General features: G+C 38.5%; 1 protein-coding gene and 1 long non-coding RNA gene across 2 annotated transcripts in view; both read right to left on the bottom strand.

Annotated features, from left to right (window-relative positions):
• lingo1a (leucine rich repeat and Ig domain containing 1a) overlaps window positions 1-27,991 on the bottom strand; it is a 341,266-nt gene that overhangs the window by 163,449 nt on the left and 149,826 nt on the right. The window lies entirely within an intron of this gene.
• LOC133646870 (uncharacterized) lies at window positions 16,049-26,636 on the bottom strand. Its single transcript, XR_009825365.1, has 2 exons — window positions 16,542-26,636; window positions 16,049-16,355 (listed from the first exon to the last, which is right to left on the bottom strand). It is a non-coding gene; the product is annotated as an uncharacterized LOC133646870 (long non-coding RNA).

Below are 27,991 nucleotides of genomic sequence, written 5' to 3'. Positions count from 1 at the left end.
AATGTTTATCTATTGTGTGTCATGTTTTCATTTCTATTTTAATTTTTTATTATATATTCTAACTTTCTATTTTTTTAAATTTATTTTTAATACTTTGTAGCACTTTGAGATTTTAACAAATGTAAAGTGCGTTACAAATGTAATTCATTATTATTATAAATGTTTAGCTTTTTTTTTTCAAAATATACTACAATTTTTTACTTAATTTTTTTGTTTTTTTGTTTACAATTTTACTGTTATGTTTTTGATCCACCATTACGCTTCAAGCAGACACAACTGGAGCTGGAGGCTTTATCACGGACACCCCTGTGTGAGTACAATGTTGTTGTTTTTTGTGCACGGTCTGTTTGAAAGACAGTTTAAAATTGTGTGCAATACATGCAATTTTTTTTTTCTTTTAAAGTTGAAAGAACTAATATTTTTAATGGGAAAGATGAATTGCTTTGTTACTGTAATGCACATTATTTTTAGGTTTTTGTGGGCCACTTAAAAGGACCCGGCGGGCCAGAGCCGGCTACCGGGCCTTGATTTTGGCACCTGTGCTCAGTCCGAAAGCGAACGAGATGATACACTGCAGCTAGTCCTGGATAATTTAACCAACCCTCACTCCTTAATGCTTCTCTCACACGCAGTATTCTCACAGGAATGAGAGCAAAAACAAACCCAGACCCACTGTAGAGGATATGCAACAAGTACTTATTTGCAGTGGGCCCTTAAAAACAGCAGAGTGATGGTCATATAGAGGATCTTTGACCATTAACTAGTGCTTCTTTGTGTTAAAACGTCTGAGTTCCTGGCTTTGCTAAAGGTCACACCAAGAACAAGTTGAGAACTTAGTATTATTATGTTATTACACTGAACAAAAATATAAACACAACACTTTTCTTTTTGCTCCTATTTTTCATGAGTTGAACACAAAAATGTAAAACTTTTACTTTTTACACAAAAGACCTATTCCTCTGAAATATTGTTCACAAATCTGTCTAAATCTGTGTTAGTGAGCATTTCTCCTTTGCCAAGATAATCCATCCCACCTCACAGGTGAGGCTGCCGACAATAAAAGGCCATGCTAAAATGTGCAATTTTAGCAAGTTTTGAGGGAGCGTGCAGTTGGCATGCTGCCTGCAGGAATGTCCACCAGAGCTGTTGCCCGTGAATTGAATTATCATTCTCTACCATATTTCGTCTCCAAAGGCGTTTCAGAGAATTTGGCAGTACATCCAACCGGCCTCACAACCGCAGACCACGTGTAACCACGCCAGCGCAGGACCTCCACAACCAGCAGGTGCACCTCCATGATCGTCTGCTGCAACAATTGGTTTGCAAAACCAAATAATTTCTGCACAAACTTCGAGAAACCATCTAAGGCAGGGGCGTCCAAACGTTTTCTACTGAGGGCCGCATACGGAAAAATTAAAGACTGCGGGGGCCATTTTGATAGTTTTCATTTTCAAATCATAACAACATATATGGATTTTGTTTTTTTTTTTACCTTTAGAGCTCCGGGGACCATAAAGTGTCTAAGTCATTAAAATGTTAAAAACAAGTCAAATTATTATTATTTTTTTTAATTTAACGCTTACAGTAAATCTCTACAGTATATCAACTTCAGATTGATATAAAATTTAAAAACCCAAAAAGGTTTTATGCCTTTTCTGTCAAGACAACTTTGTTTTTTATAATACAACTGAAATATGCAGTATTTCCCCCACTGCCCAAAACATTCAGAAAGCAATGTTTGATGTGAAGTAATTAGAGCCTTAAAAAACATAAATAATGCAAGACACCATTGATATTAATTCATCGTTATTTTTGAGTAATCACAGTGAAAAGATAAATAAAATCCCAATAAATATATTTGGGATACAAAAGGTGCCCCACTCAAAGTGATACATTTGTATTAGGTTTTTTTTACTTTCAACACTTAAGTTACGAGGTCAACTTCAGATATATCTGTCAATTTTACGTTTGAACTATTATTTTGTTTGATTTATGCTCTTTTGTCAAAGAAAACGTTGATGTTTTTGTATGGCAACCACACAATATATGCAATATTTTCCACATACAATATTTTAAAGTGAAATATTTGAAATAATTGGAGCCTTGAATAGGTCGATAATTCATTATTACATTGATTTTTTTTTTTTTTTAAGCAATGGCAAAAAAAAGAAAAATAAAGATAGACAAAAAAAAAAGCAGCCTGCATGGCAGCTTTGTGTCAACATTGCAACTTTTTCTAGTTAGATTTCACCTCATTCCACTTTTTGTAATGTTTATTTTTTATTTTTGCAATAGCATTTCCAGAATGTGTGGCGGGCCGGTAAACAATTAGCTGCGGGCCGCAAATGGCCCCGGGCCGCACTTTGGACACCCCTGGTCTAAGGGAAGCTTATCTGCATGCTCGTCATCCTCATCTGGGTCTAGACCTGACTGCAGTTTGTCGTCGTAATCGACTTGAGAAGGCAAATGTTCACATTCGATGGCGTCTGGCACGTTGCAGAGGTGTTCTCTTCACAAATCAATCCCGATTTTCACTGTTCAGGGCAGATGGCGTCGTGTGGGAGAGCGGTTTGCTGATGTCAACATTGTGAATTGAGTGGGCCATGGTGTGGGTGGGGTTATAGCAGGGCAGGCGTATGTCACGGACAACCCGTATGTCCCATTCACCCGAGACCATGCCCTCATGTTGGAGCATGACAATGTTGCAAGGATCTGTACACAATTCTTGGAAGCTGAAAGCATCCCAGTTCTTGCATGGCCGGCATACTCACCGGACATGTCACTCATTGAGTATGTTTGGGATGCTGTGGATCGGCGTGTTCCATTCCCTGCCAATATCCAGCAACTTGTGAGCAATATTTGAGGAGAATTGGTCTTTTGTGTGTATAGTGAAAGTTTTTGATCTTGCAAAATGGGAGCAAAAACTAAAATGTTGCCGTGGAAAGGGAGTGTGATCAGCGCGCTTGCAGGAGAAAAGCTCACCGCCTCTGTCCATAGTGCTGAAAACAGAGCGCCATCAGACGGGGGCGTGGCATGTGCTGACGGCGAGACACAGCTGGCAGATGATTAGAATGCACAGGTGGTACGTGTTAATCTAATCATCTGTTGTCTTTAACAGTGAGTGGCGGGGTGCAGGGGGAGAAGGCGGATACGGACATGACTGAAAAGTCATGTTCTGGGAGAGAAATTTACTGAAAAATATTATCATTAAAGGTCTACTGAAACCCACTACTACCGACCACGCAGTCTGATAGTTTATATATCAATGATGAAATCTTAACATTGCAACACATGCCAATACAGCCGGGTTAACTTATAAAGTGCAATTTTAAATTTCCCGCCACACTTCCGCTTGAAAACGTCTCGGTATGATGACGTATGCGCGTGACGTAGCCAGTAGAACAGAGGTATGGATCCCCCACTGAAGCCAATACAAACTAGCTCTGTTTTCATCTCATTATTCCACAGTATTCTGGACATTTGTGTTGGTGAATCTGTTGCAATTTGTTCATTGCATTATGGAGAAAGAAGCTGAGCAAACGAAGAAGAAAGTTGTCGGTGCGAAGCGAAGTATTTTGCGAGGGAAGTCAGCAACACAACACAGCCGGTGTTTCATTGTTTACATTCCCGAAAGATGCAGTCAAGATCGAAGAACTCGGACAACAGAGACTCTTACCAGGAGGACTTTGACTTCGATACACAGACGCCTGTAGAGAACTGGGACAACACAGACTCTTACCAGGATTACTGTGATTTGGATACACAGACGCAGACGCGGTACCGTGAGTACGCAGCTGCGCTTCCAAACATTTGATCGCTTGCCCGTACGTGCGTGTCACGTACGCAACTTTGGGTAAATATATAAGCTTTATGAACCTTGGGTTAGGTGTACGGTCCTTTGGGCTGGTTGTGTTGTGGCTAATAGAGTATATATATGTCTTGTGTTTATTTACTGTTGTAGTCATTCCCAGCTGAATATCAGGTCCGACCCGCCTCTCACAGCATCTTCCCTATCTGAATCGCTTCCACTCCCCACTAGTCCTTCACTTGCACTTTCCTCATCCACAAATCTTTCATCCTCGCTAAAATTAATGGGAAAATCGTCGCTTTCTCGGTCCGAATCACTTTCACTTCTGGCCGCAATCACTGTAAACAATAGGGAACTTTGCGGAAATGTACAACTGACTACGTCACGCTACTTCCGGTAGGGGCAAGGCTTTTTTTTGTCAGATACCAAAAGTTGCGATCTTTATCGTCGTTGTTCTCTACTAAATCCTTTCAGCAAAAATATGGCAATATCGCGAAATGATCAAGTACGACACATAGAATAGATCTGCTATCCCCGTTTAAATTTTAAAAAATCATTTCAGTAGGCATTTAAAAACCTTGTTAAACCTGCACGCTGGACTCTTGTGGCGTGTCTTCAGTGGAACTTGTAGGAAGCGACTTCCACAGTTGCCCTTATATTTTTGTTCAGTTAAGTTCCTCATTTTTGTGCAGTAGACAACCTTAATTTGGTTCCTAAAGACATGTTTTGTCCAATATAAGAAAGACAAATGTAAGGAAACATTGTTTCTCCTATTAAGTGTTTGTTCTTAAGGTCACCTTTTCCTGATTTGAGGCTTTTATCATCCTTTTTTTTTTTACAATAGGAACATTTGCATAAGTCTTCTTCTTCTTAACCTTGACAACAGCATCCTCCGTGATTATTTCCTATCCGCCACCAACTTGAAGAAAAACAAAACTGAATATTACCGGAAATTTGTTCGCGTGTCGCCAAGTGAACGTGTCAGCAAAACAAAGAAACACATTTTTTTTTTGTCTCACCGTTTGAAGGTGAGGAAGGAAGGTGAGAGAATCTGAAGTGAAAATAGCGCACAGATATTTGAATAAAACCAAGTAGCATGTTGCTGATGTTTGTTTGTGTTTCTTAAAAGTTCCACATGTGTTGTGAACTATGATGCTGCGGTTGTGTGTGCATGTTACAACACAAAACAAACTACCGAACAAAGTGCATTGTTTCCCACAGGACTGCCATCTATCTGTGGCAGTGGTGTGGGGTAGGGAAGTGTGACGTGATGGGTAATATTGGCGTGATTGTGTGTAAAGAAAACCCCCAAAAAACAATAACAAAAACAAATCTGTTAGCTACCATTTTTTTATTTTTTTTTCATAAAGAAATACAATCATGTGTGCTTACGGACTGTATCCCTGCAGACTGTATTGATCTATATTGATATATAATGCATATATTGTGTTTTTTTATGTTGATATAATTAAAAAAAAAATAAAAAAAAATGTATTTCTTGTGCGGCCCGGTACCAATCGGTCCACAGACCGGTACCGGGCCGTAGCCCGGTGGTTGGGGACCACTGCAATGAAATAAATGAAAAACTGAATTCATAGTAATGACCAAAATGTCTTAATTGTCCTCTCACAAAAAAGTGTAAATGAAATGAGTGGATATTGGTAACTTTCATAGAAATAGAGCTTGAAAATCTCGGTGGAGGCAATATTCAGTGTGGCAGATGGAGAATGTGTCATCAAAGAAGAAACTGAAGCTGGTTGGATGATCATCAAGGGCATCGGGCACAAAACGCACAGTTGACATCGTTACCGCTAAAGCTGCCGACCTCGGCCAAATGCTTCCGAACAAGCCTCACGGAGACGCGCGGGCCGGACTCAAACGCCTGCTGTACAACCTTCTTACATGCTGGGAAATGAGTCCATTCAGGAGATGCAAAATCATTGCATGCGTTAGAGCTGTGCTCTGTGGAAGGATGATGTTTCACTGACACGGTTTAGCCACAATCCTTTTAATAGATCAAATATTCATAAAGCACACACACAGTAAATGGAGCCCAGTCAAATGGATGTAAGGGATATAGTAAAAGGCAAGATCATGTAATTGTATTCAAAGTGTCTATAGGGGAGTTATTTCATGGGAAAATGTGTAGAAAAATGTCTAAATGGTGCTGAATATTAGATCAGATGGGTAGATCTAAGGATAGGTAGGTACGGGGACGGCGTGGCGCAGTTGGGAGAGTGGCCGTGCCAGCAACCTGAGGGTTCCTGGTTCGATCCCCGGCTTCTACCAACCTAGTCAAGTCCGCTGTGGCCTTGAGCAAGACACTTCACCCTTGCTCCTGATGGGTCGTGGTTAAAGCCTTGCATGGCAGCTCCCGCCATCAGTGTGTGAATGTGTGTGGCCAGCGCGCTTGCAGGAGCAAAGGTCACCGCCGCTGTCTATGGTGCTGAGGACGAGCACCATCGGATAGGGGCGGGGCATGTGCTGACGGCGAGACACAGCTGGCAGGTGATTAGATTTCACAGGTGGTACGTGTTAATCTAATCATCTGTTTCTTTAACAGTGAGCGTTTTGTCCGATGAGCTTGTGGAAACAACCATTAAACCTTTGTCAACTCTGCACACCTGGCGTATCTGACGTATGTATCAGTGGTACCGCCAGTACGCGACTTCTACACAAGTATTACCATTTACCATTTTAGGTAGATAAATAGATAAAAACAGAACAAAAAGAGACTTTGGAATGAGCCCTGGGGTACACAAAGTATCGACGCTGTGACTCATCAAGTTAATACTTCATGGTACGTTTACACCTCGGTTTTCGCATGATTCGGTTTTTGAATACATTTTTTTTTAACGAAGATTTGACCCGTTTATACGTACCTTCTTGGTTATCATACGGCCAGACTTTGCACGTGACAAAGAAGTAACAAACGTAACAAAGAATCCCCCTTTGCTGATAAAATCCTCAAAGTGAAGCCGGAGGCTAACTACGTAGCTAAAATGCTAGCTCAGCGGTGGTCCAGCAACCCCAAGCGGAGCGCAAGGTATGACGATTGTGGAAAATAAACTCGTCAGAAGTGCCGCTGGCCTCGAAAAGACGTGAATTCAGTAAAACATTGAAACAATGTTTGTGCAAGACATTGAGAAATTAAAAGTAAATTAGTTTTAAAAATAGTTTGTTTTTTACAAACAAAAATTGGATTTATTATTATTTAAAAAAAATGTATTAATCACACTTGAATTTCAAACAACCACAATTAATTTCAGTAAATTACTCGCTTGGGTAAAATTTGTATTTTCTTAAAGACCCCAATATTTTCACACAATGAAATGATGTTGTCTGAAAGTCATACAAAAACATTTTTCAAAATATTTTACCTGAATGCACTAAATTTATTTGCTCAAAATTTGGTAACATTTTAGTCTAAAGTCCCGTAAGTGCGCATTCATCGTATGCGTCAACCGGATCACCCTTAAGGCAACCATTCGCAGTTAAAGTTAAAGAGAAACTGCAGTAAAAATAAAGTGTGTGATTAAATCTGCATTTATTCAAGATTAATGCAACCATTTTTGTGATTAATCACATGTGTTAACGCGTTACCTTCAACGGCCTGATTAAAAATGCATTAAATAATATAGTCATCCATCCATCCATCTATTCATTCAGCTTATCCGAAGTCGGGTCGGCAGGAGCAGCAGCCTAAGCACAGAAGCCCAAACCTCCCTCTCCCCAGCTACTCTGTCCAGCTCTTCCTGAGGGATCCTGAGGTGTTCCCAGGCCAGCTGGGAGACATAGTCTTCCCAACATGTCCTGGGTCTTCCCTGTGGTCTCCTATCAGTTGGACACACCTGAAACACCTCCCCAAGGAGGCGTTTGGGGTCATCCTGACCAGATGCCCAAACCACCTCATCTGGCTCCTCTCGATGTGGAGGAGTAGTGGCTTTACTCTGAGCTCCTCCCGAATGACGGAGCTTCTCACCCTATCTCTTAGGGAGAGCCCTGCCACTCAAAAAAGGAAACTCATTTCGGCTGTTTGTACCCGTGATCTTGTCCTTTCGGTCAGAACCCAAAGCTAATGACCAAAGGTGAGGACGGGAACATAGATTGATCTGTAAATTGAAAGCTTTGCCTTTCGGCTTAGCTCCTTTTTGACCATGACTGACCGATACAGGGTCCGCATCACTGCATACGCCGCACCAATCCGCCTGTCGATCTCACGATCCACTCTTCCCTCACTCTTGAACAAGACCCCAAAGTACTTCAACTCCTTCTCTTGGGCCAGGATCTCCTTCCCAACCCGGAGATGGCACTGGAGAGAACCATGGACTTGGACTTGAAAGAGCTGATTTTCATCCCAGTTTCTCAGCTGTGAACCAATCCAGTGAGAGATGAAGATCCTGGCCAGATGAAGCCGGCAGGACCACATCATCTGCAAAAAGCTGAGACCTAATCGTGCAGCCACCAAACCGGATCCCCTCAGTGCCCTGACTGTGCCTAAAAATTATGTCCATAAAAATTGTAAACAGAATCGGTGACAAAGGGCAGCCCTGGCGGAGTCCAACCCTCACTGGAAACGGGTCCGACTTACTGCCAGCAATGCAGACCAAGCTCTGACTGATCATCCAGGGAGTGGACCGCCACAATCAGACCGTTTGATACCCCATACTCTCTGAGCACTCTCCACAGGACCTCCCGAGGGACATGGTCGAAAGCTTTCCCCGAGTCCACAAAACAAATGTAGACTGGTTGGGCAAACACCCATGCACCCTCAAGGATCCTGCCTAGAGTATAAAGTTGGTCCACAGTTCCCCGACCAGGACAAAAACCACACTGCTCTTCCTGAATCGGAGGTTCGACTATCCGAGGTAGCCTCTTCTCCAGTACACCTGAATAGACTTTACCTGGAAGGCTGAGGAGTGTGATCCCATGATAGTGGGAACACACCCTCTGGTTCTCCTTTTTAAATAGAGGAACCACCACCCCGGTCTGCCAATGCAGAGGTACCACCCCCTATGTCCACGCAATGCTGCAGAGTCTTGTCAAGGGAACGTCGATGTTTGTTAATGGTTGGATGAAAGGACAGATTGATAGGTAGGGAAAATATTGAAAACATAAGCAGGTGGGACACAGGAATGAACCCTTGGGTAGACTCATATGCAAATTGACACAGTAGTATCGACTCATCACATTAATATTTCATAGTAAATGAAACCTCATCAGAAACTGACTCACTTAATGGAAATCTCATTTGAGGGGAAAAAAAGGTAACAATGAATTCTGAACCGCTGCTGAATATTTGTCGGCAGCCACTCTGTCTGCATGGCCCACATCGGTAATGTTTGTAAATTGAGATTCAATTATGCTAGTTAGTCGTATTCCATAAAGCATTTACAGAACACGGAAAACACATTCTCGTCAACATGCAGCCTGCCAAAAGGCAATTTGAGGAGCAAGGCCCTAAATTAAAAGTTGTCGTCTAAGAAATGCATTAGTTAGGAGGGCCGCGGCTGCGAGACAAGAAAACGCAATAAACAAACACGTGCACCAGTTTAGCAACATGGCAGGAAGCACGGACTCTTTGTCGGGGAGTCACGGAAATACTGCACACCGGGAGAACAAGCCGAGCACAAGGGAGGGGAGCTTTGCAAAAAAACGACCGACAAAATGTCGGACAAGTGGTCCCTGACTGGAGTCTTGTTTGCCACATGAAAGGTCCTATATTACAGTATTTTTCAACTACCGTATTTTCCGGACTATACAGCGCACAGGTATATAAGCCGCACCCACAAGATGTAATTGAATATTTCCATATATTAGCCGCACCAGACTATTAAGCGCAGATATGTACGTTGTGAAATGTGTTAATTACACAGAAATATGTTGTACATGTTTATTTACATACCCTAATTGTTTCCGTGTGTCTGTAACACAGCAGTAAAACGGTGGATCAAACAAAACATAAGTCATCGTCATGGCTGCGGAAGCGAGTGCTGCAATCAGCTAAACAGACTCAATAACTCCACGGTGACGTCTCGGTGAATTTACGAAACTGAAACAACACAAAAAAAATGCCATTGTAAGTTAATAGTACCAACACGGACATTCGTGAACGTGTTAGCATATTAGCGAATGTTAAAGGTGCTCGTTGGTTTATATTATGATAGCATGTACAAATATGCATGGAAACCCTCGCCCAGACATCAGGCATGGGACGATTTAGTAAGTATGAATTGTTTTAGTTATATTGTAAAACTTACAAACGTTGCTTGGAGTGATGAATGACGATTCTATACGAGTGGAAACGCTATGGAAGACTAGAAGAAGGAACGGCACTTCTACTTCTTGTATAAAGCTTTAAGGGGGTCCTATAATGCAATACCAACTTTTCTTACCTAACGGTACTTGCTGTTGTGAATTTGGAATCTGCATACGTCCCGAAAACTTGAAATCAAAGCGTGGAGGCAATGCGGAGATAATTATGAAAAAACATTTTCCTTCCTGCCTACTTCCTCCAAACAGTACGCTTGGAATGTGCCCAACTCAGCACACGTTTTTTAAAACCTCCACTCTCATCTGAAGAAGTTAGAAGTGCCTGCTTGATTGATTAGGACACCTGATTCTGATCATTTGGATGGGTGGCCTATATATATATATATATATATATATATATATATATATATATATATATATATATATATATATATATATATATATATATATATATATATATATATATATATATATATATAAATACTTTTGGCAATATATATATGTATTTAAGCATTTATTTATATTTATTTATATATATATATATATATATATATTTATATTTATGCATTTATTTATATTTATATATATATATATATATATATATATATATATATATATATATATATATATATATTTATGCATTTATTTATATTTATATATATATATATATATATATATATATATATATATATATATATATATATATATATATATATATATATATATATATATATATATATATATATATATATACATATATAAATACATAAATATATAAATACTTTTGGCAATATATATATATATATATATATATATATATATATATATATATATATATATATATATATATATATAAATAAATGCATAAATACATATACATATACATATATATATATATATATATATATATATATATATATATATATATATATATATATATATATATATATATATATATATATATATATATATATACACATATATAAATGGCCCCCCGGGCCGCACTTTGGTCACCCAAAAGTAACAGCACTCTTACCTAAGTGCACATTTGGCTGCTCTACCCGCATCTGTCTTTAACGCACTGTAGCGAAGTTGGCAGCGATGTTTCTTTTTGAGACGTGCAGCAAAGCCTGACATTTTACAAAGTGGCGGGGGCGTACCTAAGGGGGCGGGCTCATCAAGCTGGGGGGAGGGGGGGCAGAGGTGCTCTCTTGTCCTTGTGAGCATTGGAGGACTTATTTTTATTTCCCCAAAGTGAGGGAGATGATATATTGTCCCATGTGTGCTGATCATGAAAAGTTACACTTAGAACATCATTAAAAAGTCACTTCCCCGGAATAAAATCAACTTAACCATTTTTTGACGGTATCTTTCCTCACCGGTGCATGTTTGTCTAAGCATCTGCGGATTATTACTGTGCCATGTGCACTCATCTCGCACCCCCTGACCTTCATGCTGCTGATGCTCGGCAATTGTTTTAAAAGCACAGCATCCCCTCCACTCTAAAAACGAAAATAATAAACCTTTTACAAGTGGAAGTTTAAAAAAAAAAAAATACATCTGTTGCCAAAATAAATCCTATACCGGCGACTTCAAAACTCCAACCTATTTGATAGCTCCACTCCTCTCATTCCTAGTTTCCGGGCAGCACTCGGGCCGCCTATTAAGACTTTTCATTCATTGGGAAAGCAGTTTTGTGTCCGTTATTTTTGTTGTTATTATTGCAGGCAGAGATCCTTGCAGGAGGACCTTTCAATTTGAAGATGAATGAGTGTTAAATATCTATTTTCTCGTAAACCCTGGAGAAGAATTCACTGGGACATTTTAATAGCACTCACAACAAAGAGGACAGACACACACACACACACACACACACACACACACACACACACACACACACACACACACACACACACACACACACACACACACACACACACACACACACACCACACACACACACATTCTTGCATGTGTTACCTCCGAAAAATGCCTACCTCTTTAGGACCACCCTTTCTATTTACATAAAGATGTGTATTTACAACATTAATAATATATACATACTATGCAAATATAAAAAAGCTTGTTGTGAAAAATGAGTTGGAATTTCACGAGAAAAAGGTCACAATTTCACAAGAAAAACTTACAATTTTGGCAGGACTATAATAAAAGTCGTAATTTTACTCAACGCAAGTCAAAATTTTACAAGAAAAACTGAACATTTGTGCAATGTTATGATAAAAGTTGGAATTTTACTCAACAACAGTCGCAATTTTACAAGAAAAGCTTAAAGTTCTGGCAATTTTACGAAAAGTTTAGTAATTTTATTGGACAAAAGTCACAATTTTATAAGAAAATTTAAAAATGTTGGCTATATTGTAATAATAATCGGAATTTTACTTGGCAAAATGATGACAAAAGTAATAATTTCACTCCAAAAATGTCACTATTTTACAAGAACAACACAAAAATTGGCAATATTGTGATACAAGTCAGAATTTTACATGACTAATGTCACCATTTTGCATTAAAAAAGTAATACATTTACATTAAAAGATAATATTTTTACGAGGAAATATTGCAATATTACAGAAACAGAAGGAATATGAGAAACTGTTCCCAATTTTATAAGAAAAAAATCGACACGTGGGAAAAATACTGATTTTAGTAAAAAAAAAAATCTATTTTTTGGTTTGTAATTGTTTTTTAATCGTCATTATTTACTTCAAGATATTACAATATGTCTCTATATACATATTTATTTTATTTTTTTTATTGATTTTGGCCAAATGGCATTTCAATTTCTTAAACACACTTGTTATTTTATATGTTGACCAGAGGGGGAGCACTTTTAAAACCGACACATAGTCAATTTGAAAAATCCCTCCTTTTTGGGACCACCCTAGTTTTGATAGATTTCACCACCAGGGGTGCAAATGAGACATTCTCTATCAGATGCAATGGTTTTCCGTATCGGGACCATGATTTATGTCCTAACTTGTTCACTGGTCCTCATATGGAAGGTACTTTTCCTTGTTGATGATCAAGAAGGGTAGGTATACAAGAACACACACACACACACACACACGCACACACACACACACACACACACACACACACACACACACACACACACACAATAATTGTAAGAAATGAGACGTTAACATTAGTCATAAACACATTTGTGTATGCGAATGCCTGTTTCTATGGCAACCCATGTTCTCCCAAAGTATTTAGGTTACATGTAGATGTACTTCCCAAGTCCACACATCCAGACAAGGTTCACTTCACAACGTCCCGACGTTCCTGAAAGCATCCGAGCAATCTTGTCCGATAGCAACTCTTTAAAATAGCAGAGTACTCTTGTCAGTTACATGATCTTGGACTAACTTTCATAAAAATAGCATTGGTCTCCTGTCATACAGAGGATCTATGAATAGCTTTTTTTTGCTGCAGCTTCTTAAAAACAGGAAAGTTATTCGGTCATTTAGAGGATCTTTGACTAGCTTTTCTGCAGTAGGTTCTTAAAAACAGCAACGGTTTCCTGTCATGTAGAATATATTTGACTAGCTTTTTTTTGCAGTAGGTTCTTAAAAACAGCAATGGTCTCCTGTTATACAGAGGATCTAGAAATAGCTTTTGTTTGCAGTAGGTTCTTAAAAACAGCAACAGTTTCCTGTCATATAGAGGATCTTTGACTAGATTGTTTGCAGTAAGTTCTTAAAAACATCAAAGTTCTTCTGTTATATTAAGGATCTTTGACCATTTTTTTTTTTTCCTGGAGCTTCTAAAGAACAGTAACGTTTCCTGTCATAAAGAGGATCTTTGACTAGCTTTTGCAGAAGGTCTTTGGAAGCAGCTGAATACTCTTGTCTTATAGAGGATCTTTAACTAGTTTTTTGCAAAATGTCTTTAGAAGCAGCTGACGACTCCAGTCTTATAGAGGATCTTTGACTAGATTTTTTGAAGAAGGTCTTTGGAAGTAGCTGAAGACTCCTGTCTTATACATGATCTTTGACTAGTTTTTTGCAGAAGGTCTTACAGCTGAAGACTCCTGCCATATAGAGTATCTTTGACATTATTTTTTGCAGAAGGTCTTTAGAAGCAGCTGAAGACTCCTGCCATTTAGAAGATATTTGACTAGTTTTTTTGCAGAAGGTCTTTACAAGCAGCCGAAGACTCCTGCCATAGAGGATCTTTGACTAGCTTTTTTGCAGAAGGTCTTTGGAAGCAGCAGAAGACTCCTGTCTTATAGAGGATCTTTAACTAGTTTTTTGCAAAATGTCTTTAGAAGCAGCTGACGACTCCAGTCTTATAGAGGATCGTTGACTAGATTTTTTGAAGAAGGTCTTTGGAAGTAGCTGAAGACTCCTGTCTTGTAGAGGATCTGTGACTAGTTGTTTTCGGAAGGTCTTTGGAAGCAGCTGAAGACTCCTATTTTATAGAGGATCTTTGAGTAGCTTTTTTGCAGAAGGTCTTTAGAAGCAGTTGAAGACTCCTGTGTTATAGAGGATTGTTTACTAGTTTTTGTGCAGAAGGTCTTTGGAAGCCGCTGAAGACTCCTGCCATTTAGAAGATCTTTGACTATTTTTTTTGCATAAGGTCTTTACAAGCAGCTGAAGACTCCTGTCATAGAGGATCTTTGACTAGCTTTTTTGCAGACGGTCTTTAGAAGCAGATGAAGAGTCATGTCTTATAGAGCATCTTTGACTAGCTTTTTTTTGCAGAAGGTCTTTAGAAGCAGCTGAAGACTCCTGTCTTATAGATGATCTTTGATTAGATTTTTTTTTGCAGAATGTCTTTAGAAGCAGCTGAAGACTCCTGTCTTACAGAGGATCTTTGACTAAATGTTATGAAGAAGGTCTTTGGAAGCAGCTGAAGACTCCTGTCTTATACAGGATCTTTGACTAGTTTTTTGCAGAAGGTCTTTGGAAGCAACTGATGACTCCTGCATATAGAGGATCTTTGACTATTTTTTTTTTTGCAGAAGGTCTTTAGAAGCAGCTGAAGACTCATGTCTTATAGAGGATTGTTTACTAGTTTTTGTGCAGACGGTCTTTAAAAGCAGCTGAAGACTCCTGTCATAGAGGATCTTTGACTAGCTTTTTTGCAGAAGGTCTTTATAAGCAGCTGAAGACTCCTGTCTAATAGAGCATCTTTGACTAGATTTTTTTGCAGAAGGTCTTTGGAAGCAGCTGAAGACTCCTGTCTTACAGAGGATCTTTGACTACATTTTATGAAGAAGGTCTTTGGAAGCAGCTGAACACTCCTGTCTTATACATGATCTTTGACTAGTTTTTTGCAGAAGGTCTTTGGAAGCAACTGATGACTCCTGCATATAGAGGATCTTTGACTATTTTTTTTTTTTTGCAGAAGGTGTTTAGAAGCAGCTGAAGACTCCTGTCTTACAAAGGATAGATTTTTTGAAGAAGGTCTTTGGAAGCAGCTGAAGACACCTGTCTTATACATGATCTTTGACTAGTTTTTTGCAGAAGGTCTTACAGCTGAAGACTCCTGCCATATAGAGTATCTTTGACATTATTTTTTGCAGAAGGTCTTTAGAAGCAGCTGAAGACTCCTGCCATTTAGAAGATATTTGACTAGTTTTTTTGCAGAAGGTCTTTACAAGCAGCCGAAGACTCCTGCCATAGAGGATCTTTGACTAGCTTTTTTGCAGAAGGTCTTTGGAAGCAGCTGAAGACTCCTGCATATAGAGGATCTTTGACTAGTTTTTTGCAGAAGGTCTTACAGCTGAAGACTCCTGCCATATAGAGGATCTTTGACATTTTTTTTTTTTGCAGAAGGTCTTTAGAAGCAGCTGAAGACTCATGTCTTATAGAGGATTGTTTGCTACTTTTTGTGCAGAAGGTCTTTGGAAGCAGCTGAAGACTCTTGTCTTACACAGGATATTTGACTAGTTTTTTGCAGAAGGTCTTACAGCTGAAGACTCCTGCCATATAGAGGATCTTTGACGTTTTTTTTTTTTTTGCAGAAGGTCTTTAGAAGCAGCTGAAGACTCCTGTCTTATAGAGGATTGTTTGCTACTTTTTGTGCAGAAGGTCTTTGGAAGCCGCTGAAGACTCCTGCCATTTAGAAGATATTTGACTGTTTTTTTTTGCAGAAGGTCTTTACAAGCAGCCGAAGACTCCTGCCATAGAGGATCTTTGACTAGCTTTTTTGCAGAAGGTCTTTGGAAGAAGCTGAAGACTCCTGTCTTACAGAGGATCTTTGACTACATTTTATGAAGAAGGTCTTTGGAAGCAGCTGAACACTCCTGTCTTATCAGGATCTTTGACTAGTTTTTTGCAGAAGGTCTTTGGAAGCAACTGATGACTCCTGCATATAGAGGATCTTTGACTATTTTTTTTTTTTTGCAGAAGGTCTTTAGAAGCAGCTGAAGACTCCTGTCTTACAAAGGATAGATTTTTTGAAGAAGGTCTTTGGAAACAGCTGAAGACACCTCTCTTATACAGGATCTTTGACTAGTTTTTTGCAGAAGGTCTTACAGCTGAAGACTCCTGCCATATAGAGTATCTTTGACATTATTTTTTGCAGAAGGTCTTTAGAAGCAGCTGAAGACTCCTGCCATTTAGAAGATATTTGACTAGTTTTTTTGCAGAAGGTCTTTACAAGCAGCCGAAGACTCCTGCCATAGAGGATCTTTGACTAGCTTTTTTGCAGAAGGTCTTTGGAAGCAGCAGAAGACTCCTGTCTTATAGGCAAGGCAAGGCAAGGCAACTTTATTTGTATAGCGCTTTTCATACACAAGGCAGACTCAAAGTGCTTCACAGACAACAAAGTGAAATGAAAGAAAATAAAAGCAAAATTAAAATGCAGACAATAAAAATAAAAACAGTGCAGACGTTAAAAGTTAAAAGATTAAAAGATTTAGCTGAAAGCTAAGGTGAACATAAAAGTCTTCAGTCTAGTTTTAAAAGTAGTGAGAGTTGGGGAGAGTCTGACATCTTCAGGAAGTTTATTCCAGCTATGTGTTGCATAGTGACTGAATGATGATCTCCCTTGATTTGAGTTTACTCTTGGAACCGCTAACAGATTGGTCTCAGAAGATCTTAGTGATCTAGAGGGCGTATATAGTGGGAGCTATGGGGATATAGAGGATCTTTAACTAGTTTTTTGCAAAATGTCTTTAGAAGCAGCTGACGACTCCAGTCTTATAGAGGATCTTTGACTAGATTTTTTGAAGAAGGTCTTTGGAAGTAGCTGAAGACTCCGGTCTTGTAGAGGATCTGTGACTAGTTTTTTTCGGAAGGTCTTTGGAAGCAGCTGAAGACTCCTATTTTATAGAGGATCTTTGAGTAGCTTTTTTGCAGAAGGTCTTTAGAAGCAGTTGAAGACTCCTGTGTTATAGAGGATTGTTTACTAGTTTTTGTGCAGAAGGTCTTTGGAAGCCGCTGAAGACTCCTGCCATTTAGAAGATCTTTGACTAGTTTTTTTGCATAAGGTCTTTACAAGCAGCTGAAGACTCCTGTCATAGAGGATCTTTGACTAGTTTTTTTGCAGAAGGTCTTTAGAAGCAGATGAAGAGTCCTGTCTTATAGAGCATCTTTGACTAGCTTTTTTTGCAGAAGGTCTTTAGAAGCAGCAGAAGACTCCTGTCTTATAGATGATCTTTGATTAGATTTTTTTTTGCAGAATGTCTTTAGAAGCAGCTGAAGACTCCTGTCTTACAGAGGATCTTTGACTAAATTTTATGAAGAAGGTCTTTGGAAGCAGCTGAAGACTCCTGTCTTATACAGGATCTTTGACTAGTTTTTTGCAGAAGGTCTTTGGAAGCAACTGAAGACTCATGTCTTATAGAGGATTGTTTACTAGTTTTTGTGCAGACGGTCTTTACAAGCAGCTGAAGACTCCTGTCATAGAGGATCTTTGACTAGCTTTTTTGCAGAAGGTCTTTATAAGCAGCTGAAGACTCCTGTCTTATAGAGCATCTTTGACTAGATTTTTTTGCAGAAGGTCTTTGGAAGCAGCTGAAGACTCCTGTCTTACAGAGGATCTTTGACTACATTTTATGAAGAAGGTCTTTGGAAGCAGCTGAACACTCCTGTCTTATACAGGATCTTTGACTAGTTCTTTGCAGAAGGTCTTTGGAAGTAACTGATGACTCCTGCATATAGAGGATCTTTGACTATTTTTTTTTTTTTTTTGCAGAAGGTCTTTAGAAGCAGCTGAAGACTCCTGTCTTACAAAGGATAGATTTTTTGAAGAAGGTCTTTGGAAACAGCTGAAGACACCTCTCTTATACAGGATCTTTGACTAGTTTTTTGCAGAAGGTCTTACAGCTGAAGACTCCTGCCATATAGAGTATATTTGACATTATTTTTTGCAGAAGGTCTTTAGAAGCAGCTGAAGACTCCTGCCATTTAGAAGATATTTGACTAGTTTTTTTTGCAGAAGGTCTTTACAAGCAGCCGAAGACTCCTGCCATAGAGGATCTTTGACTAGCTTTTTTGCAGAAGGTCTTTGGAAGCAGCTGAAGACTCCTGTCTTATACAGGATCTTTGGCTAGTTTTTTGCAGAAGGTCTTACAGCTGAAGACTCCTGCCATATAGAGTATCTTTGACATTATTTTTTTGCAGAAGGTCTTTAGAAGCAGCTGAAGACTCCTGCCATTTAGAAGATATTTGAGTTGTTTTTTTGCAGAAGGTCTTTACAAGCAGCCGAAGACTCCTGCCATAGAGGATCTTTGACTAGCTTTTTTGCAGAAGGTCTTTGGAAGCAGCTGAAGACTCCTGTCTTATACAGGATCTTTGACTAGCTTTTTTGCAGAAGGTCTTACAGCTGAAGACTCCTGCCATATAGAGGATCTTTGACATTTTTTTTTTTTTTTTGCAGAAGGTCTTTAGAAGCAGCTGAAGACTCATGTCTTATAGATGATTGTTTGCCAGTTTTTGTGCAGAAGGTCTTTGGAAGCCGCTGAAGACTCCTGCCATTTAGAAGATATTTGACTGTTTTTTTTGCAGAAGGTCTTTACAAGCAGCCGAAGACTCCTGCCATAGAGGATCTTTGACTAGCTTTTTTGCAGAAGCTCTTTAGAAGCAGCTGAATACTCTTGTCATATAGATGACTAAGATGACTCTTTGACTAGTGTAAATGTATTCTTTAGTGTTTATATTTAAGATATGATGTATTTATTGAGGTCAAGTGTTGGGACAGATGCTCATGAATAAGAACAACAATACATGCTGCCTGTTTTCTTGCTACCAAACAATCTTTTCTGTGTGACTTTGTTTGCTGAAACAAAGAGTGTAAGCGTATGAAAATCCTCTACGTGATAGAATCGTGGCTTCCGCATCTTTTGGAAGCCTGACCTTGGCTTCTTGTTTGGGGTTCTGCAGCCGGGATTATGGAGAAAGGCATCTTTGGCAAACACACATTTTGCTCCCAGAGATCGGCGCCTGTTTCCCCTCTCTCGGCTTTGTGTCGCAGAATGCAAAACAAGGCGAGTTCTGAGCCGCGCAATCTTTATTTTTTATTTTTTTTGGTATTGACAGCGCTGCGGGGAGGAAGTGGTTTGTTGTTATCGTGTTTTGTCACCCTGCCTTAAGTAGGTCAAACTGAAAGTTACGTTTGAAGAAAAGACTGCCAAAAGTCAAGCTACACTGCAAGCTGTTAGCTTTTAGCACTAATGTGCAATGATTGTATTACGAATACTTTGCAGCACAAATCACTGGCTAGCTTGGGGTGGGGGGGGGGGGGGGGGGGACAAACATCCTTAACATTGCTATGGCAACCCTGCTTCATAAACTTCTGTCATATAGAGGATCTTTGACTAGCTTTTTTTGTTGGAGCTTCTTAAACGCAGCAACTGTTTCCTGTCATTTAGAGGATCTTTGACTAGCGTTTTTGCAGTAGGTTCTTAAAAACAGCCACATACACCTGTCATATAAAGGATCTTTGACTAGCTTTTTTGCAGTAGGTTCTTAAAAACAGCAACAGTTTCCTGTCATATAGAGGATCTTTGACTAGATTGTTTGCAGTATGTTCTTAAACACATCAAAGTTCTTCAGTCATTAAAATGATCTTTGACTAGCTTTTTTGCAGTAGGTTCTTAAAAAACAGCAAAGTTCTCCTCTCTTTGACTAGCTTTTTTTTGCTGAAGCTTATTAAAAACAGCTACGGTTTCATGTCATATAGAGGATCTTTGAATAGCTTTTTTTGCAGTCGGTTCTTAAAAACAGCAAAGTTCTTATTTATATAGAGGATCTTTGACTAGATTGTTTGCAGTATGGTCTTAAACACATCAAAGTTCTTCTGTCATTAAAATGATCTTTGACTAGCTTTTTTGAAGTAGGTTCTTAAAAAACAGCAAAGTTCTCCTCTCTTTGACTAGCTTTTTTTTGCTGAAGCTTATTAAAAACAGCAACGGTTTCATGTCATATAGATGATCTTTGACTAGCTTTTTTTTTGCAGTCGGTTCTTAAAAACAGCAAAGTTCTTCTTTATATAGAGGATCTTTGACTAGCTTTTTTTGCTGGAGCTTCTTAAACGCAGCAACTGTTTCCTGTCATTTAGAGGATCTTTGACTAGCGTTTTTGCAGTAGGTTCTTAAAAACAGCCACATACACCTGTCATATAAAGGATCTTTGACTAGCTTTTTTGCAGTAGGTTCTTAAAAACAGCAACAGTTTCCTGTCATATAGAGGATCTTTGACTAGATTGTTTGCAGTATGTTCTTAAACAAATCAAAGTTCTGCTGTCATTAAAATGATCTTTGACTAGCTTTTTTGCAGTAGGTTCTTAAAAAACAGCAAAGTTCTCCTCTCTTTGACTACCTTTTTTTTGCTGAAGCTTATTAAAAACAGCAACGGTTTCATGTCATATAGAGGATCTTTGACTAGCTTTTTTTGCAGTCGGTTCTTAAAAACAGCAAAGTTCTTCTTTATATAGAGGATCTTTGACTAGCTTTTTTTGCTGGAGCTTCTTAAACGCAGCAACTGTTTCCTGTCATTTAGAGGATCTTTGACTAGCGTTTTTGCAGTAGGTTCTTAAAAACAGCCACACACACACCTGTCATATAAAGGATCTTTGACTAGCTTTTTTGCAGTAGGTTCTTAAAAACAGCAACAGTTTCCTGTCATATAGAGGATTTTTGACTAGATTGTTTGCAGTATGTTCTTAAACACATCAAAGTTCTTCTGTCATTAAAATGATCTTTGACTAGCTTTTTTGCAGTAGGTTCTTAAAAAACAGCAAAGTTCTCCTCTCTTTGACTAGCTTTTTTTTGCTGAAGCTTATTAAAAACAGCAACGGTTTCATGTCATATAGATGATCTTTGACTAGTTTTTTTTTGCAGTCGGTTCTTAAAAACAGCAAAGTTCTTCTTTATATAGAGGATCTTTGACTAGCTTTTTTTGCTGGAAATTCTTAAACGCAGCAACTGTTTCCGGTCATTTAGAGGATCTTTGACTAGCGTTTTTGCAGTAGGTTCTTAAAAACAGCCACATACACCTGTCATATAAAGGATCTTTGACTAGCTTTTTTGCAGTAGGTTCTTAAAAACAGCAACAGTTTCCTGTCATATAGAGGATCTTTGACTAGATTGTTTGCAGTATGTTCTTAAACACATCAAAGTTCTTTTGTCATTAAAATGATCTTTGACTAGCTTTTTTGCAGTAGGTTCTTAAAAACAGCAACAGTTTCCTGTCATATAGAGGATCTTTGACTAGATTGTTTGCAGTATGTTCTTAAACACATCAAAGTTCTTCTGTCATTAAAATGATCTTTGACTAGCTTTTTTGCAGTAGGTTCTTAAAAAACAGCAAAGTTCTCCTCTCTTTGACTAGCTTTTTTTTGCTGAAGCTTATTAAAAACAGCAACGGTTTCATGTCATATAGAGGATCTTTGACTAGCTTTTTTTTGCAGTCGGTTCTTAAAAACAGCAAAGTTCTTCTTTATATAGAGGATCTTTGACTAGCTTTTTTTGCTGGAAATTCTTAAACGCAGCAACTGTTTCCTGTCATTTAGAGGATCTTTGACTAGCGTTTTTGCAGTAGGTTCTTAAAAACAGCCACATACACCTGTCGTATAAAGGATCTTTGACTAGCTTTTTTGCAGTAGGTTCTTAAAAACAGCAGCAGTTTCCTGTCATATAGAGGATCTTTGACTAGATTGTTTGCAGTATGTTCTTAAACACATCAAAGTTCTTCTGTCATTAAAATGATCTTTGACTAGCTTTTTTGCAGTAGGTTCTTAAAAAACAGCAAAGTTCTCCTCTCTTTGACTAGCTTTTTTTTGCTGAAGCTTATTAAAAACAGCAACGGTTTCATGTCATATAGAGGATCTTTGACTAGCTTTTTTTTGCAGTCGGTTCTTAAAAACAGCAAAGTTCTTCTTTATATAGAGGATCTTTGACTAGCTTTTTTTGCTGGAAATTCTTAAACGTAGCAACTGTTTCCTGTCATTTAGAGGATCTTTGACTAGCGTTTTTGCAGTAGGTTCTTAAAAACAGCCACATACACCTGTCATATAAAGGATCTTTGACTAGCTTTTTTGCAGTAGGTTCTTAAAAACAGCAACAGTTTCCTGTCATATAGAGGATCTTTGACTAGATTGTTTGCAGTATGTTCTTAAACACATCAAAGTTCTTTTGTCATTAAAATGATCTTTGACTAGCTTTTTTGCAGTAGGTTCTTAAAAAACAGCAAAGTTCTCTTCTCTTTGACTAGCTTTTTTTTGCTGAAGCTTATTAAAAACAGCTACGGTTTCATGTCATATAGAGGATCTTTGACTAGCTTTTTTTTGCAGTCGGTTCTTAAAAACAGCAAAGTTCTTCTTTATATAGAGGATCTTTGACTAGATTGTTTGCAGTATGGTCTTAAACACATCAAAGTTCTTCTGTCATTAAAATGATCTTTGACCAGCTTTTTTGCAGTAGGTTCTTAAAAAACAGCAAAGTTCTCCTCTCTTTGACTAGCTTTTTTTTGCTGAAGCTTATTAAAAACAGCAACGGTTTCATGTCATATAGAGGATCTTTGACTAGCTTTTTTTTTGCAGTCGGTTCTTAAAAACAGAAAAGTTCTTCTTTATATAGAGGATCTTTGACTAGTTTTTTTTTGCTGGAGCTTCTTAAACGCAGCAACTGCTTCCTGTCATTTAGAGGATCTTTGACTAGCGTTTTTGCAGTAGGTTCTTAAAAACAGCCACATACTCCTGTCATATAAAGGATCTTTGACTAGCTTTTTTGCAGTAGGTTCTTAAAAACAGCAACAGTTTCCTTTCATATAGATGATCTTTGACTGGATTGTTTGCAGTATGTTCTTAAACGCATCAAAGTTCTTCTGTCATTAAAATGATCTTTGACTAGCTTTTTTGCAGTAGGTTCTTAAAAAACAGCAAAGTTCTCCTCTCTTTGACTAGCTTTTTTTTGCTGAAGCTTATTAAAAACAGCTACGGTTTCATGTCATATAGAGGATCTTTGACTAGTTTTTTTTGCAGGAGGTATTTAGAAGCAGCTGAAGACTGCGTGTCTGGAGCTCCTGGGTCCCACCGTCCATCCCTTCCGGGTGCCCGTCTTGGTTGGGGCCTGCTGGGTCTGGTCCCTGCGTCTACTGTGGTAGCTTGGTGCTTCAGGGTATTCGAGGTGCTGCGAGTCGGCCAGTTGTTGGGGTAGCGACCTTGTGTGTAAGCATGTCTGTGATCTTCTTTTAATTCTTTTTTTTTTTTTTTTTTTTAATAGATTTAATTATTTATTTATTCTTATTTTTTAATATATTTGATTAATATGATTATTATTATTATTATTATGATTTATTTATTTATTTTATTTATTTATTTCCCCTACCTCAGGAGGGGGACTCGGCGGGGCGGTTGCTGGTTGTTCCATCTCCATATTTTGGGTCGCTGCGGGTGGGGTGGGTGGTTCCCGTGGCCCCGTGCTGGGTGGTCCTGTGGCGGCCGGCTTGGGTGGGGTGGCCGTGGGCTGGCCTCGCCGCGCTCTCCGGGGGTGGGGGGGGATTTTTTTTTTTTTTTTCATAAAGAAATACAATCATGTGTGCTTACGGACTGTATCCCTGCAGACTGTATTGATCTATTTTGATATATAATGTATATATTGTGTTTTTTTATGTTGATTTAACTAAAAAAATTTAAAAAACAAAAATAAAAACCTTATTTTTTAATTATTATTTTTTTTCTTGTGCGGCCCGGTACCAGTCCGCGGCCCGGTGGTTGGGGACCACTGTTATAGATGATCTTTGACTAGTTTTTTGCAGAAGGTCTTTAGAAGCAGCTGAAGACTCCTGTCTTAGAGAAGATCTTTGACCAGTTTTTGCAGAAGGTATTTAGAAGCAGCTGAAGACCCATGTGTTAAAGAGGATCTTTAACTCTTTTTTGCATAAGGTCTTTAGAAGCACCTGTAGACTCCTGTCTTACATAGGATATTTGACTAGTTTTTTTGCAGAAGGTCTTTAGAAGCAGCTAAAGACTCCTGTCTTATAGAGCATCTTTGACTAGTTTTTTGCAGAAGGTCTTTAGAAGCAGCTAAAGACTCCTGTCTTATAGAGCATCTTTGACTAGTTTTTTTGCAGAAGGTCTTTAGAAGCAGCTAACGACTCCTGTCTTATAGAGCATCTTTGACTAGTTTTTTGCAGAAGGTCTTTAGAAGCAGCTGGAGACTCCTGTCTAAAAAGGATGTTTGACTAGTTTGATAAGCTTTGCTTATTCCTACTCCTTTTCGGACATGTTGAGAGCAGATTGAAACAACACAAGTCAGGTGGTGCTGCGGTAGAAAAAAAGTTAAGTCGTTAACTTTGGAGATTTAGCGTGATATAAAAGTGGGAGTTAAATAGCCTGTAATGCGACCAAAGTTGCGTTAAATGGAAAGCGTCAACAAACTCTCTTTCCCGCCCAAAAATGCCGCATTTTGGGTCAGCGCCAGCCGTCTGTGGTGAAGCAGCTCCGTGTTAGAACATTAGCGCATGGCGTGAAAGAACTTTGGAAAAAAATGTCATAATCACTGAAGAACACTCTCGTAGCCAGCGCTAAGAGTGCTAACACTTTGGTTGGCTTTGCACAAACAAGCCGTGTCAAAAAACTCCCAAAATGATGAACGTCGTCATAGTTTTATAAGTTGGGGACATTTTTCTTTGATTTGTTAGTCTAGTTATTGTTTGAACAAAGTTACATCACATAGTTACAGATACATATCAACTGTGTATAACATGACAGACATTTCCTATAAAAGAACACGTGTCAGGACAGATAGATAGCTAAGGTCAAAAGTGACCCAAGTCTGGCCCAGGGGCCATTTGTGGCCCGCAGCCTTATTTTTTATGGACCCTCTGAATTTTCTGAAAACCAAAAATGAAACTTGACCTCACAATAAAAACAATTACACAGTATGTGCATTGTTTTACAACACAAAGCTGGGATACATATATTTTTTAAATAAATAAATAAAACCTAATAAATAAACAATACAAGCATAATATTGTATATATAAAATATATATTAAATAATATAATATAATATTAATATAACATATTTATTAAGAAAAACATTAAATATAATATATTAAAAATGTAGAAATTAAAGGATTTAAATAGAGTAGACAAATTATGTGTATACACTGTATTTTTCTCTACAAAAGCCGCACCCACTAAATTTTAGAATATTATTTTTTCCATATATTAGCCTCACCGAACTATAAGCCGCAGATATTTGGTTGTGAAATTAGTTATTTAAGCAGAAGTATTTAGCAAAATTTAAATTACTTCATTGTTTTCAAACGGTGCCTGTAACACGGCAGTAAAAGGGCTGATCAAACAAAACGGAAGTCATTGTCATGGACCCACTGGCTGCGGAAGCTAAACAGACTAAAAAACTCCACAGTGACGTCTTGGTGAGTTTACTGAGCAATTTGTGAAACTGAAACAATACAAAAATAATACTAACGCATACACTCGTAAATGTGTTAGCATATTAGCAAATGCTAACAACGGCAGTTTCATTACATTACGACAGCATGTACAAATAAACATGCATGAAAACACTCCTACAGACATCACACATGGGACAGTTTAGCAGGTAAGATTTGTTTTAGTTATATTGTAAAACTTAAAAAAGTTGCTTGGAGTGACAAATGAAGAATCCTCTCGAGCAGAAACGCTATGGACGGTTTTACTTCCGGTTCAAGGCATTAAACCAGGAAGTACATTTCCAACCCGCAATACCTGCAGTGAGCGAACTCGTCCAAAAGATGACGTCACTGCACAAACAATAACACATCTTTTCTGGCAACTGGCTGACCCAGTGGCCTTGTGGTTAGAGTGTCCGCCCTGATATTGGTAGGTCGTGAGTTCAATCCCCGGCCGAGTCATACCAAAGACTATAAAAATGGGACCCATTAACTCCCTGCTTGGCACTCAGCATCAAGGATTGGAATTGGGGGTTAAATCACCAAAATGATTCCCGGGCCCGGCCACTGCTGCTGCTCACTGCTCCCCTCACCTCCCAGGGGGTGAACAAGGGGATGGGTCAAATGCAGAGGTTAATTTCACCATACCTAGTGTGTGTGACAATCATTGGTACTTTTTATTTTATTAGGGTCCGCATGTACCCTGTAATTTGTTTTATTTTTTTAACTTTTCAGTGCCGCTGCTTGAGTTTCAGTAAAACTATTGAACAAAAAACATTATGGCTGCTATCGAATAACAATCCATAAATTAAAGCTGCAAGCAGCAATGGACGGGCTCATAAAATCCAAACCGGAGCAGTAATTAAAACTCTTTCATCAACTTTTAATCAGAAGGGTTCAATCTCTCTCCTGTGCTAAATTGAAGCCGACACGACAAACGCGCTCAGAGGAGATAATGTTTGAAAAAAGGTGACTGTTTTTACACAACTTTTGTTTTGAAGGGGGAATTGCAAACTTCCTGTTGCTGGGGGTTGTCAGTGTCTGAAATATAGGTCTAAGTGAGACCTACATAAAGGTTTTTGTTTCATGTCTCTACTGGGAGTTACAGGCAGTTTTGTCTGTGTTTTCTTCCTAGTGGGCGCTAGAGCGCAATTTTGAGTTTTGGGGTTTGGTTTTTTGATTAGATCGCAATTTTCGCCAGTCCTGATGTGTGTGTCCAATTTGGTGAGTTTTGGAGCATGTTAAGGGGGTCAAATTACAGCTCAAAGAGGCGGCGGTATAATAATAAAACGCTAGAAATACAATAGGGTACTCCGTCCCAAAGGGACTCGGTCCCTAATTAGCTGCACTGTTTCATAAGCCGCAGGGTTCGAAGCGTAAGAAAGAAGTAGCGGCTTACAGTCCGGAATTTACGGTATATAAAAAATTAAAAACAAAAATATTTGGATTAACTCACAACATTCTAAAAAATCCCTGCAAGATTAGACCCCCCCCCCCCAAACGAGCTCTTTCCAACGGACCGTTTGCGATGAATGTTGGCATAAACCAGGGATGTCCAAAGTGCGGCCCGGGGGCCATTTGCGGCCCGAAGGTCATTTTTTAACGGCCCCACGGCACATTTTAAAATACGATTAAAAAAAATAAATACATAAAAAGTGGTATGAAAGAGCAAACAGGTGAAATGTAACAAGAAAATGTTGCAATGTTTACTCTAATAACACAAAGCTGCCATGCAGGCTGTTTCTTTCTTTAAAAAAAAAAAAATTATGAAAATCAATGTAATCATGAATTATTGACCTATTCAACGCTCCAATTACGTCACATTAAATATTGCACTTTGAGATATTTTTTGGGGAAAATGTTACATATTTTGTGTTTGCCATATAAAAAATTGAGCTGTCTTTTTTTTTTTTTTTTAAAAGAAGGGCCTAAAACGAACAAACAAAAAACATAAACAAAAATACAACTTATAATTGGCGGATAGATCTGAAGTTGATCTCGAGATTATTGTGTTTAAAGTAAACAGTAAAAAAAAA

Source organism: Entelurus aequoreus, linkage group LG03, assembly GCF_033978785.1.
Source record: "Entelurus aequoreus isolate RoL-2023_Sb linkage group LG03, RoL_Eaeq_v1.1, whole genome shotgun sequence".
In the NCBI taxonomy this organism is placed as follows: domain Eukaryota; kingdom Metazoa; phylum Chordata; class Actinopteri; order Syngnathiformes; family Syngnathidae; genus Entelurus; species Entelurus aequoreus.
Note: the sequence above shows the minus strand (reverse complement) of the source record. Positions and strands in the feature narration are given on the sequence as shown.